This window comes from Bos javanicus, chromosome 11 (genome assembly GCF_032452875.1).
Source record: "Bos javanicus breed banteng chromosome 11, ARS-OSU_banteng_1.0, whole genome shotgun sequence".
Taxonomy (NCBI): domain Eukaryota; kingdom Metazoa; phylum Chordata; class Mammalia; order Artiodactyla; family Bovidae; genus Bos; species Bos javanicus.
Window position 1 is genome coordinate 74,235,868 of NC_083878.1, and position 13,421 is coordinate 74,249,288.

The window sequence follows — 13,421 nt, forward strand, 5'->3', positions numbered from 1 at the left end:
TTGAAATTGCTTTGACTACATTTTGTAGGCAGTGGGAAGCAATAGAATCCCAGAAGAAGAGCAGAGAGAAGACATAAATAGTATTTTTCTAATAGTGAAAAAATTTCAAATTCAATGAAAACTATAAATTCACAGTTCCAGGAAGCTCAAAATAAGTCAAATAAATATAAAGAGCAAAAATAGAATCATACCAAAGCACATCACAATCAAGTTAGTTAATCCTAGTAGTTAAGGGGAAACTCATAAAAACAACCAGAAAGAAAGACATAGAGGAACAAAGATAACAATGATAGTAGATGTCTGGCCAGAAGTTATTAAAGGCAGAAAACAATAGAACTGAAAGATAGATCAAACTAGAATTCTATACTCAAAAAATATCCTTCAAAAAAAGAAGGTGAAGACTTTTTTTTTTAATAGAAAAACTAAAGTTGAGAGAATTCATGACCAGCAGACCTATACCACAAAGCATTAATCAAAGTTTTTCAGGCAGTAGAAAATTGATACTAGATAAAAATTTGGACTGTACAAAAAGAATAAAGAGGCCTATGGAAGTTATTTTTTCTCATTTTTAGTCTCTTTAAAAGACTGTATAAAGCAAAAACAAACAGTGTACTGTTTATAACGTAGATGTATGATGTATGACAACAATAGCCCAAAGGATGGAAAGGAAGAAATGAAAATATACTGTTATAATTTTCTAACACTACATGTAAAGTAATAATATTTGATGTAGACTGTATTTTTTTCTTTTAAAAAAATTTAAATTATGGAAGTATGGTAACACATTTATAAGGAGACTTGAAAAATGCAGAACAAAGTTACATATAGTTCTATATATTACAGTTTCTTAAGTAAATTAAGATTTTTAGTTGGAATTTCAATATCAAACTCTCAAAAATCAATAGGATGGACAGAAAAGTAGAAGGATATATAAATTTTAAAAGTACTATAAACTAATTCAACATAATTAAGATTTATACAATTTTCACACAACAGCAGAATACAAATTCTATTCAAGTTCTCATAGACTATAAACCAGGAGAACTGGAACATATCCAGGGACATAAAACAAGGTGCAAAAATTTCATGATCTAAAGGTATTGATATCATACAGAGTCTGTTCTCTTATCACTGTGGAATTATGTTAGAAATCAATATCAAAAGATGTTTGAAAATAACCCATATATTTTCAAGTGCATTGTGACATTTACCAAGATCTTTGACTCAGCCAGTGAAGCCACAATAAGGTTAGACGATTGAAAAACACAGAATCATTGCAGAGAAGAAAGCATTTAAATGAGAAATTGATATCAAAATGAGAAATTAATATCTAAGATGCTTTTAAAAACCCATGTATTTGGAAATTAAATATCCATGAAATGAATTACGCTAAATTAAAGATGCCTATAGGCATACCTCATTTTATTGTGCTGTGCTTTATTGCACTTCTTAGACATTGTGATTTTCATAAATTGAAGGTTTGTGGCAACCCTACATAGAGCAATTCTGTTGGCACTATTTTCCTGACAGCATTTGCTGACTTGTGTCTCTGGGTCACATTTTGGTAACTTTTCCAATATTTTGAAGCACCAGCAAAAAGATTATGATTTGCTGAAGGCTCAGGTGATTAGCAATAAAGTCTGTTTTTAATTAGGGTGTGGTCCTAGTGGTAAAGAACCTGCCTGCCAATACAGGAGATGAAAGAGACCTGGGTTCAGTCTCTGGGTCTGGAAGATCCCCTGGAGTAGGAAATGGCAACCCATGCCAGTATTCTTGCCTGGAGAATCCCATGGACAGAGGAGCCTGGTGGGCTACAGTCCATGGGGTCGCAAAGAGTTGGACACGACTAAAGTGACTTAGCACACCGTGTTGTTTTTTTAGACAAGCTATTGCAGTTAGTAAACTACAATATAGTGTAAACCTAAGTTTTATGTGTTTGGAAAAATTTGTGTGACTCGCTTTATTTCAATATTCTCTTTCATTGCAGTGATCGGGACCAAACCCATAACATCTCTGAGGCATGCCTATATTGTAAATCTCAGAGCAACCATTAGAAAACATAACAAAGAGGTGTGGCACACAAGCCGATAATGGAGATAGAGTAGAATGAGAGACAAAATCGAAAGACGGCAGGAGAAGAGGGGAAAAGTAACAAAGAACGAATAAGACCAGTAGATGACAAAAGATAGTTTTAGATTCAACAATACTGAAAATAATATTAAATGTATGTGATATAATGACTCTATTTAATAGGCAGGTATTATTGGATGGATAACAAAGTAAGAACCAACTATAAGCTGTCATAAAGAGACCCATTTTTATTATAAAGACACAGATTTAAAAGGATGGAAAAAGCTATTCCATATAAACACTAATCAAAAGAGAGCTAAGATGGCTATGTTAGTAACAGACAGTGCAGATTTTAGAATAAGGAAAATTATCAGGAATAAAGAGGAACATTTCATACTGATAAACAAGTCAATTCATCAAAAAGACATTAAGACCCTAAAACAAATAGACAAAAAACAATAGAACTTAAAGGAATTGACAAATTTGTAATTATATTTGAAGATTGCAACACACCTCTTTCAGTTATTGGTAAAAGAAATAGACAAATTAGAAGTATAAAGAATATAGAACACATGACAAATTAAAAGTATGCATTAATAGAACTTAACAACCAGCCAGACCAAAGTGATATTTACAGAACCCTCTACCCAATGACTGGAGAGTATAATATTTTTCAGATGCACTGAAATGTTCATGAAGACACACAGTTTGGGCTACCATATAAGATTCAGTACATTAAAAAGTTACTAAAATCATGCAAAGTGTAATGTTATCTGACAAAAATAATGGATTGAGGTAGAAATAAATATAATCTTGAAAATTCCAAATTATATCTGGAAAATTAAGCAACACATACATAAATGGGTAGACAAATCACAAGTAACATTAGAAAATGTGTTGAATTAATGTGAAAACACAGCATACCAATTTTTTGGAATGCAGACAAAGCAGTGCCAAGAGGGAAATTCATAGCACTAAATGCTAGTGATAATAAAAAAGATCTAAAATGAATGATCTATGGGACTTCCTTGGTGGTTCAGGAGTTAAGAATATGCCTTGCAGTGCAGGGGACATGAGTTCAATCCCTGGTCAGGGAGCTAAGATCCCACATGCCCAGGAGTGACTAAGCCCTTGTGCTGCAACTGCTGAGCCCGTGCACCACAAGTAGAGAGCCCAGGTGCTTTACACACATCGTTTTCATGAGTTCCCTAACCCACCCTGAGGTAGGAGTCCTGTTATTCTCATTTCATAGAGGAGGGAGCAAGCTTAGAGCAGTGATGACACCTCCCAAGGCCACAACCCGTGGTGGTGGAGTTGGAATTCAAGCCCAGTCTCTAACTGCTGTGTTTTACCGTCCTTGAGTGTTTCCCTTATAGAGAGATGGTGTGTGTGTGTTAATAGATTTGAGAGGGGTTGGGACCGATAGTCTTGGGGGCCCCCAGAGAAAGGATGTCACAAGAAGTGTGACACTGAGTGTGAGCTGGGAGGGACTCGGATGCCAATGGGGCAGACCACTGGCCATGCTGGTGATGGGCTTTAATCCTCCACTCAGGTTAGAAGAGAAGATCTCATCAAAAGCATACGGCTGATAAGTGGGGAAATTCAGCAGAAACCAAAGGGAACTATTTTAAGAAATTGAAGCTTCTCAGAAAGTCAGGGGATGGGTTGAGAGCTCTCCTGGGAGCCTGGGATACATGTGTTCCCAGGGTGAGAAAGCCCCTGCTGGCTGGGTGGCCGATCTTTGAGGGCAAGGACAGTGGAGGCACTCACAAGTGGACAAAGCATTTGAGAGCAGAGGACGAAAACCAGGTCCAGAGGGGAACTTAGACCCAGTGAGCCGCCTGGCATCATCTGTAAGAGACTTTGCAGTTGACGAGAGGATCTCCCTTCCAGTGATGATGACCTGGAGTGGGACCACTCAGGATTCATGGCAGCCACCTTGCCAGCTGGATGCACCCTCGCCTTTATCCAGGGAAGGCTTGTCAGTACGAGGCGATGATGGCTCTGTGGGGATAACCAGAGCCAGCTCCAGTTCAGGAGACGGTGCCCCTTCTGCACGTGTTGGCACTGAATGCTAAATGATAGACGATCGGCTTGACCCCTAGGGTCTGGGGCGGGGCTCTCCTTCACTCCTGGTGGCTGCAAGCCTGGTGTGTTCCTGCATTTCATGGAGCAGAGCAGGATGGCCGAGGGTGAGGCCATCCGATGCTGTGCCCAGGTCTTGTCTGAAGACCCTTGGAAGGTTTATCTTCCCAGATGGCCCTTTGAGAAATCTGGTGGGGGGCGAGGCACGTCCCGTAGAAACAGGTATGTGCACAGGGGCGGTTCTGGGTGGGGCTCCCCGCCACCGGGTGTTTCTTGAGGTCCTTCCTAGTGCAAGAGGGAGATTCCCTGCAGACGAGTCTCTGTTTCTAAGGGTCCCGGTCTGGTGGTGGTTAGGGTGTTTCAAGCGAGTGGAGGTAGCAGCCGAAACTTCCCATAGTGCCCCTTGTCTTTATTGTCTCTGCCCAGAGAGAGTCACTGCAGAAAGATGAGGCGGTGAAAAGGAAAAAAACAGAAGTCATCCTAAATCTCCCTCCCCTGCATGATAAGCGCTGTTGACATTTTGGTGTTTCTGCTCCTGCGCCATTTCATTTCTACTCTGAAAATGAGATCAGAGTATGCCTGCATAGTTAAACTTTTTTTTTTCCCCCTCTGAATGACTTATCTTGCCCTTATTTCCTCTCTAAGAAGCTAGAGAAGAAACACAAGGAGAGTGTGATTGCTCAGGGGTGGGGCCATCCCGGAAGGCTCTGTGGAGGGGTGGAGGTCAGCTAGATTTTGAAGGAAGGGAGGAAGGTGATGGAGGGGCCAGTTCAGGTAGGGCGCTACTCACATAGGGATGGATGCAAGGGTGTGCTGGCCTGGTGTACTGGGGATAACTAAGGGGACTGTAACTTCTGTTTCCATCCTCCTGCCCTGCACCCTTTCCTCCCTCCCTCCTTTCCGTCTCTCCCTCCCCCCTCCATCCCCCATTGATTCCTTCCTTCACTCAGTAGTCATTGAGCGCCTCCTATGTGCTAGGTGTTTGTCCAGTGGGGGCCACATAGGGTCCTTGGAACAGGTCTTGTCCCTGCCCAAGTGGAGCGTGTAATGTAACAGACAGGCTCATGTGTTTTACTCAAAGGCAAACATTTAAAACACTTAAAAATAGTAATACAAACATGGGTTTTTATGGGATAGAATGCAGAAGCTGCATGCCCCAGCAGGGAAAGAGGTGAAGCTTCCTCCACACGTACTTTGGTGGAAAAGTTTGAGGGTCCTCAGATGTGGGCTGTGACACGTGCTGAGGTTCAGGAGCGCCTGCCGGGTGACAACATTGGGGACATCAACTTGGCTAAACCAGGTGGTTTACATCCGGGGACTGTGGGAGATATTTAGAAAAGGTCCTAGGGGACAGAATTATGTAGGATCTTGCGTACCAGAATGAGGAAAATTGGCAGCACTTGAAGTGTTTTGAGCAGGAGATGGAACTTTCAAAAAGGTAATTGTGGAATTTTAACATGATCCCAGAGGGTAGAAAACTGAGCACTGAAGGACGGATGCTTTTGAACTGTGGTGTTGGAGAAGACTCTTGAGAGTCCCTTGGACTGCAAGGAGAGCCAACCAGTCCATCCTAAAAGGAGATCAGTCCTGAGTGTTCATTGGAAGGACTCGTATTGAAGCTGAAACTCCAATACTTTGGCCACGTGATGCGAAGAACTGACTCATTTGAAAAGACCCTGATGCTGGGAAAGATTGAGGGCAGGAGGAAAAGGGGATGACAGAGGATGCGATGGTTGGATGGCATCACCGACTCAATGGACATGGGTTTGGGTGGACTCTGGGAGTTGCTGATGGACAGGGAGGCCTGGCGTGCAGCGGTTCATGGGGTCACAAAGAGTCGGACACAGCTGAGCGACTGAACTGAACTCAACAGAGGGTAGATTAGCAAGACCAGAGAAGGGCCAGGGAAACAAATCTGTGCCCAGTCCTGGGGGAGGTGAGGGTTTGGGCTAGATGATGGCAGGAGGAGGACAATGAGGAAGACCCAGAAAGACCAGATGGAATGAATGACCCACTGGAGACGTGGAAAGGAGCACCAACAACAGGGAGAACAGTCAGCCAACAAAGGCTTACTGAGGATTACTTGGCACTGGGTGCTGTTATCTTGGGTACACAGTTGAGTGAACTGTGGTCCTAACCCTTGGCTGGCAGAAATGGGACCTTCAGCCTGGGGCTGGCTGGGGAGACTGCGACCAGCTTGGGTGTTCCCATTGTTCCCGGGCTGTACCTGGCAGCTTTTGAACGATGCCCACATCTGGGCTTCAGATTTCACTGTTCTGGGATGCTGCCCGGGCATGGCCCCCAGGTGAGTTTCAGGTGCTGCCAGGGTTGGGAGCCTACTCAGATGGTGCTAATTCAAGACAGTTCAGGCTGAAGAAAGTTAGGAATGGTGATAGCTTGCCAGGACTTTAAATTTGAGTTGTGGAATTTGAAAGTCTTTGTGTGTTGTGTGACTCAGATGGTGCACGGAGAGGACTGGGCCGTGGCCTGGCAGGTTCCTCCCAGGCCAGTGTTTGATGGTGACTCTGTAACTCAGGGTGAGAAGGATCAGAAGATTGTTAGGCAAGAGAATAAATGGACAGAAGAAAAACAGGCAGTAAGCAGAGGGAGTTGATGTAAAGCAATTGCAATGTTCACAGTTTGGTTTAAAGAACCAGGAAGCTTCCAGGATATTGTCTTTGTTTTTATATTTACTACAGCAAAATTCTCCAAGCCAGGCTTCAGCAATACGTGAACCATGAACTTCCAGATGTTCAAGCTGGTTTTAGAAAAGGCAGAGGAACCAGAGATCAAATTGCCAACATCCACTGGATCATGGAAAAGGCAAGAAATTTCCAGAAAAACATCCATTTCTGCTTTATGAACTATGCCAAAGCCTTTGACTGTGTGGATCACAATAAACTGGAAAATTCTGAAAGAGATGGGAATACCAGACCACCTGACCTGCCTCTTGAGAAACCTATATGCAGCTCAGGAAGCAACAGTTAGAACTGGACATGGAACAACAGACTGCTTCCAAATAGGAAAAGGAGTACATCAAGGCTGTATATTGTCACCCTGCTTATTTTACTTATATGCAGAGTACATCATGAGAAACGCTGGGCTGGAAGAAGCACAAGCTGGAATCAAGATTGCCGGGAGAAATACCAATAACCTCAGATATGCAGATGACACCACCCTTATGGCAGAAAGTGAAGAAGAACTAAAAGCCTCTTGATAAAAGTGAAAGAAGAGAGTGAAAAAGTTGGCTTAAAGCTCAACATTCAGAAAACTAAGATCATGGCATTCGGTCCCATCACTTCATGGCAAATAGATGGGGAAACAGTGTCAGACTTTATTTTTTGGGGCTCCAAAATCACTGCAGATGGTGACCACAGCCATGAAATTAAAAGACGCTTTCCTTCCTTGGAAGGAAAGTTATGACCAACCTAGACAGAATATTAAAAAGCAGAGACATTACTTTGCCAACAAAGGTCCATCTAGTCAAGGCTATGGTTTTCCCAGTGGTCATGTATGGATGTGAGAGTTGGACTGTGAAGAAAGCTGAGCACTGAAGAATTGATGCTTTTGAACTGTGGTGTTGGAGAAGACTCTTGAGAGTCCCTTGGACTGCAAGGAGATCCAACCAGTCCATCCTAAAGGAGACCAGTCCTGGGTGTTCATTGGAAGGACTGATGCTGAGGCTGAATCTCCAATACTTTAGCCATCTCATGCGAAGAGTTGACTCATTGAAAAAGACCCTGATGCTGGGAGGGATTGGGGGCAGGAAGAGAAGGGGACGACAGAGGATGAGATGGCTGGATGGCATCACTGACTCGATGCACATGAGTGTGGGTGAATTCCGGGAGTTGGTGATGGACAGGGAGGCCTGGCCGCAGTTCATGGGGTCACAAAGAGTTGGACACAACTGATTGAACTGAACCGAACCGAACTGATAGCACCTAGAGAATCCCACGGACAGAAGTGCTTGGAGAGCTACAGTCCATAGGGTTGCAAAGAGTCAGACATGACTGAGCGACTGAGCTCGCATGCCTACCACCTAGAACAGTAAATAAAAGAGAGTCACCTGGAGTGGGGGTGCAAAATTTAGATTCCTGAGTCTTAATGCACTTGGATCAGAAACTAGAGAAACAGCAACTAAGGAGTAAGCACTGAAGGGTCAAGTCAGAACCAGTGACTAAAAAACCACATCCCGGGTGTCTCCAGGCAAGGCTCTGGGAGGCTGCAGGGCTGAGCGAGGCTGAGTAATCCCTCAGAAGCACTCAGAGAGCAGAGAGGGAATCAAATCTCCAAGGAGAAAGACATGACGCGGGTTTTTGCAGCTGAGAGTCTGCAGAAAGTTCTACTCTCAGGACATGAGTCATCTTGCATCTAGAGGTACAGAGTCCTTGGAATCCCAAGTTTGCTGAGTTCCGTGGCTCTGTGTACAGGGGCTTCAGTGTGCTTGTGACACTGCATCCCTTTCATGTTGTGCTGTTTGTGTGGCGGTCATACTGCTGGGATTCTAGAACTCTCCTTCTGTCTTCAGATGGTATGCTCCTCTGGGCTGGTGCATTTGTTCTCTAGCTCACTCAAAGACAGTTCCAGGAAGTCAGAATCTGCATTCAATCTAGGTAGGGCTACTTAGAGGTGAGAAGGCCAGAGCAGGAAGCTGGAACCCTCTCATTGTTCTGGTGACTTCCATGAGTGTACAGTTTATTACTTTTTGCCTTTTCTGTATTTAACTTTGGTCCTTGTGAGAAATTGGGTTAAGTTGCTTTTACTATCCAAGTATTACCCTAGAAGAGGGAATGGCAACCCACTCCAGTGTTCTTGCCTGGAGAATCCCATGGCCAGAGGATCCTGGCTTGTTCAGTGGCTCAGTCATGTCCGACTCTTTACGACCCCATGGACTGCAGCACGCCAGGCCTCCCTGTCCATCACCAACTCCCAGAGTTCACTCAAACTCATATCCATTGAGTCTGTGATGCCATCCAGCCATCTCATCCTCTGTCGTCCCCTTCTCCTCCTGCCTTCAATCTTTCCCAGCATCAGAGTCTTTTCTAATGAGTCAGCTCTTCACATCAGGTGGCCAAAGTAGAGTTCATGGGGTTGCAAAGAGACACAACTGAGCACACACACACTGACACACTTACTGATCCCTCTGTTAACATGTCTATAAAAGCTCTGTGTTCTTAGCGTGTGTGAAAACCCAGAATTGAGTGTGACTAGCCCATTTTACTCCTTCTTGGGGACTATAGAGCACAGGGAACTCTATTCAATATCCTGTGATAAACTATAGTGCAAAAGAATATAAAGAAGAATGTGTATATATACACGTATAACTGAATCACTTTGCTGTACTGTAGGGACTGCCACCTTTGCCAGCCTGTCCTCCTCTCCTCTCCCAGTCTGTGTTTCCTGCATTTCCTGTGGCTTCTTTTCCTCTAGTAGATCTGGGCTCTTGAAGTTCTTTTTTACTCTCCAGGACCCAGTATGGGTCCATCACTCAGTAAGAACTTGGGACAGTTGTGGGTTGAGTTAAAAAAAAAAAATCTGAAGCCAAACATGATTAAACATTTTAAAAATAGATTCCTTTAAGTAGAAAGGGAATCATTTGGCCTGAGGAAAAAACCCAAGGTGACTAATGGGGTCACATATGTAAGAAGAGACACAAGGTGCCGTGACCTGATGTTTTGTATTTCTGCCATGAAGCCACACGAGGAGATGGAGCACTTTTAATTTGTTTTGTGGTTCTTCATCATCTGGGCAAACAGACCCTTTGGAGAATCTGGTGAAAGCAATGGAATTTGCTCCCCAGAAGAGGGCAAAAATTCCACCCCTGCCCCGCCAATTTTAGAGGTTCACTGACTCTCCCTAACCTGGTCCATAGACTTCAAGTGGATAATCCTTCATCAGTATCCAATGCCAACTGTGAGACGTGTATTCCTGCATCTGCTCCTCCAGGGAAGAAACAGACCAGGTGCCCTTCTCTGGTCTTAATCGTCTCTATCTATGGGATTTGGACCTTCCTTCTGCCCATTGTGGGAGCATTTGTCAAGCTGCTGTGTCCTTTCATTTAGCAAGTATTGGTAGTGTTGTCCTCTTAGCCCATGAGGTCTACAATTGATATAAAAAAAAATCTTCGTGTTCCATCTTTGTTCTCAGAGTTCCTTGTTCTTCAGTCCAAAAGCTTAAGCAAGTTTCAAGTGAAGACTCAGGAATCAAAAGGGAAGAAGGCATTGCTCTGGGCTAGGGTTTCTCAACCTCAGAGCTGTTGACATCTGGGGCTGGACAGTGCCTCATTGTGGGAGCTGCCTGGTGCATGCTGCAGTCTTCAGCAGCAGCCCTGGCTTCCACCCAGGAGATGCCAGGAGCATCCTCCCCGCTGGTTGTGACAATCAAAAATGTCCCCGGACACATTGCCAGATGGTCCCCAGATCACCACCACCCCACCCCAGTTGAGAACTGTTCCAGCCTTTCTGCGGCTGGATTTTGGCTCTTACTAAAGGGACACCACAGTGGAGAATGGACTGTTCGTTCAGTTTCTTTCTATGATAGCCATCCGTGCAGCTAACTTCTGCTCTGTGCCAGAAACTGGGCCAGGCCCTGCGGTTGCAAGTGTGAGTACAAGACACACCCTGACCATAGGTGTTCCTTGTATACTTGTCTGGGTGATATGCACAGATGCATCAGGAGGTGGAGGGGGGAGGATTGTCTCATGGAAAAGAGTCTGCACCAGTGCATTCTCCATCCAAGAGGCTCTTCTGATTTTTCCTGTGACTGGGACTGTTTAACATTCATATCTCGGTTTAAACAACACCACTTCAGGGAGACCTATCCTAACCATCTAACCACAGTCAGCTGTTTTCACCTAATGCTTTGTAACAAACAGCCCAGACGTCAGTGGGTCACAACTGCACATTTCTTGCTCACATGTGTGTGGGTTGCCTGGGATGTGGGTTGGCTGGGGTGTGGCTGATGCAGGCTGGGCTTCAGCTGGTTTTGGCTACAAGCTGCAGCTTCAGTTTAGCTCTGCTCCATGGGTTTCTCATTCTACTGGACCAGTGAACTTTTGGTGCATGTTGTTCTCATGGCGACAGCAGCAGCACAGAGAGGGAAGCAAGCGTATTTCTTGCTTGTATCATATGCACGGACATCCATTTGGCCAAAGTAGATCACACAGTGCAAGTCAGCAGGAGGGAGGAACCTCATCACTCTCCATGAGGCCGTGGCAGAGGTGTGGTTGAATAGGACTTTACAGGGCAGTGAAGAATGGGGCCCAGCCATCTGCCTCACTCACTCTACAGCAGCCACCCAGTCATTCACTCATTTCTATTCTCTGCTGAGTTTTGATACTCTTATTGTTGAATTATTTATTGCTTATTTGTCTTTTGTTACCAAATCATCAGCTCCATGACAGTAGGGACTTTTTCTGCCATATTCACTGCTAAATGCCAAGTACCAACCTAGCACAGGGTGGGCATTCACTAAATTGATGGGTGGATGGATGGATGGTTCTGTCTGGGAGTCAGGGAAGGGTGTTGGAGGTAATCTTGAAATAGTAACAGCAGCTAACGGTTTCTGAGGGATGACTAAGGGCCAAGGGTGCGCTGCATGCTTATGCTTGACCTGGTTAAGTCAGGGGATCATTTCAGTGTAGCCAGCCCTCCGCTGGTCGAGGAGGGGAGAGAACAGGGTGTTCTGGACGGAGCTGTAGAGCCCTGAAATAGCACATCTTGTTAGAGACTGGAGAGATGCCCAGTGTGGCTGGAGTGAGGGGAGCCTGGTGGGCAGCAGCCACATACAAGATGTAAGAGTGGCATGGGAGCCCCCCAGTCAGGACTTCTGTGTTCCACATCTTCAGGGGAGCCGTCATGTCTGAGTCTGGAGTGGTGCCCCAGGGCACAACCTGGAAAGCTCTTCTGGTCTCCTAGCAGGTCACAAGGGACCTTGTGTCGCACGTCAAGATGGCTGGATGACTATCTGGAAGTCATCTTTGTTTTGGAAGAGGGTGAACATTGAATATCTTTTAGCAGAGGCATGTCCAAGCTATTAAACAAGTAGGAAGCTTCTGGAAATCCTTTTGAGGCAAGTGGTGGAAACTTGACAAAACCTCTGACTTGGGAGAGCTTGTCACAGTGCCCCAAGGCTTGAGCTCTGCATTGTGTGAGTAGGGTTGTATTAACTAGAGACTCCAGTCATCTCTTGGCTCAACGTGCTCCCTGGGGGAGCACGGAAGCATGACCTCACTGACTGCAGACCTCCCCATACGCATAAATGCTCCAGGTCTTCACTGGGTGCTGAGCTCTCAGGGTCCCCCAGCCCCATAGACTTCGTGCAGCCTCTGCTGACCCACATCACAAATCAGCTACCAAGACAGGAACGTGGGGAAAGCAGCCCTGGCCTTGTGTTTGGGTGGTGTGCTTGCTGGGCAAGAAAGCGGTGGTGGACCTGCCCCAAGGCCACCTGTGCCTGGCCAGGCTGGTTTCTAATGTTTGGTCTTCTGGGCCGGGACAGAATTGTTTTTAATGTCTTGAAATTTAAACTCTCTGCTTTTAGGGGGAAAAATGAAAAGGGAGATCTGTGTTCCAGTTTCAACATTGCTAGGAGACCCGTTGAATGTGAAAGTTCTTGTAAAACTTCATTAAAGTGTTACTGGGGGACTTCCGTGGTGGTCCAGTGGTTAAGACTCTGCGCTCCCAATGCAGCGGGCACAGGTTCAATCCCTGGTTGGGGAACTAGGATCCCACATGCCGCACAGCATAGCCTAAAATAAAGTGTTAGATACCAGTTTTCCTTCTATTCTCTGGAAGAAATAAAAAAAATGTCGTTACCATATTTTGTGCCAACCCCGCTGTTAGGTGGTGCTGCAGAGAATCTGTTTTAATTTTAGTGGAACAGCCTTCAGGGTTACGGTGAGGATGAGGAGGCCAAGTCTCAGAGAGGTTAAGTGACTTGCTCCAGGTCACACAGCCTGCTGGTGATGGGGGAGGTTCTCTGTGACTGCACGGCCCAGCCTCTTTGTCATGTGTTCATCCACCAGTGGGCCCCTCCAAGGGGCTGCCGGGAGCACAGCTTCCCAGGTGTGGACCCGGTGGGCACTGTGTGGCCGTCATTGCAGGCTCTGACCCGTCTTCCTTAGGTTGTGGAGGCTGGTTGCTGCAGAGGTGTCTTCTCCCCTGCTCCTTCCTGCCCTGCAGCTCCTGGGAGAGTTTTTTTTCCAAAACATCTAAGTTAGCTCTAATGAACAGAGGCCTTCCCCCAGCAGTAGAGATTCACAAGAT

General features: G+C 45.3%; 1 protein-coding gene across 3 annotated transcripts in view; it reads left to right on the top strand.

Annotated features, from left to right (window-relative positions):
- Positions 1-13,421, top strand: part of ADCY3 (adenylate cyclase 3) — an 84,300-nt gene that overhangs the window by 18,125 nt on the left and 52,754 nt on the right. Inside the window, exon 1 of one of the 3 annotated variants that reach the window (XM_061433142.1) lies at positions 10,739-10,757. The exons of the other annotated variants lie outside the window; for them this stretch is intronic. The gene's annotated coding sequence lies outside the window, so the exon portion shown is untranslated. Of the gene's footprint in view, positions 1-10,738; positions 10,758-13,421 lie in introns of those variants that run through there. 3 annotated transcript variants of the gene reach the window in all.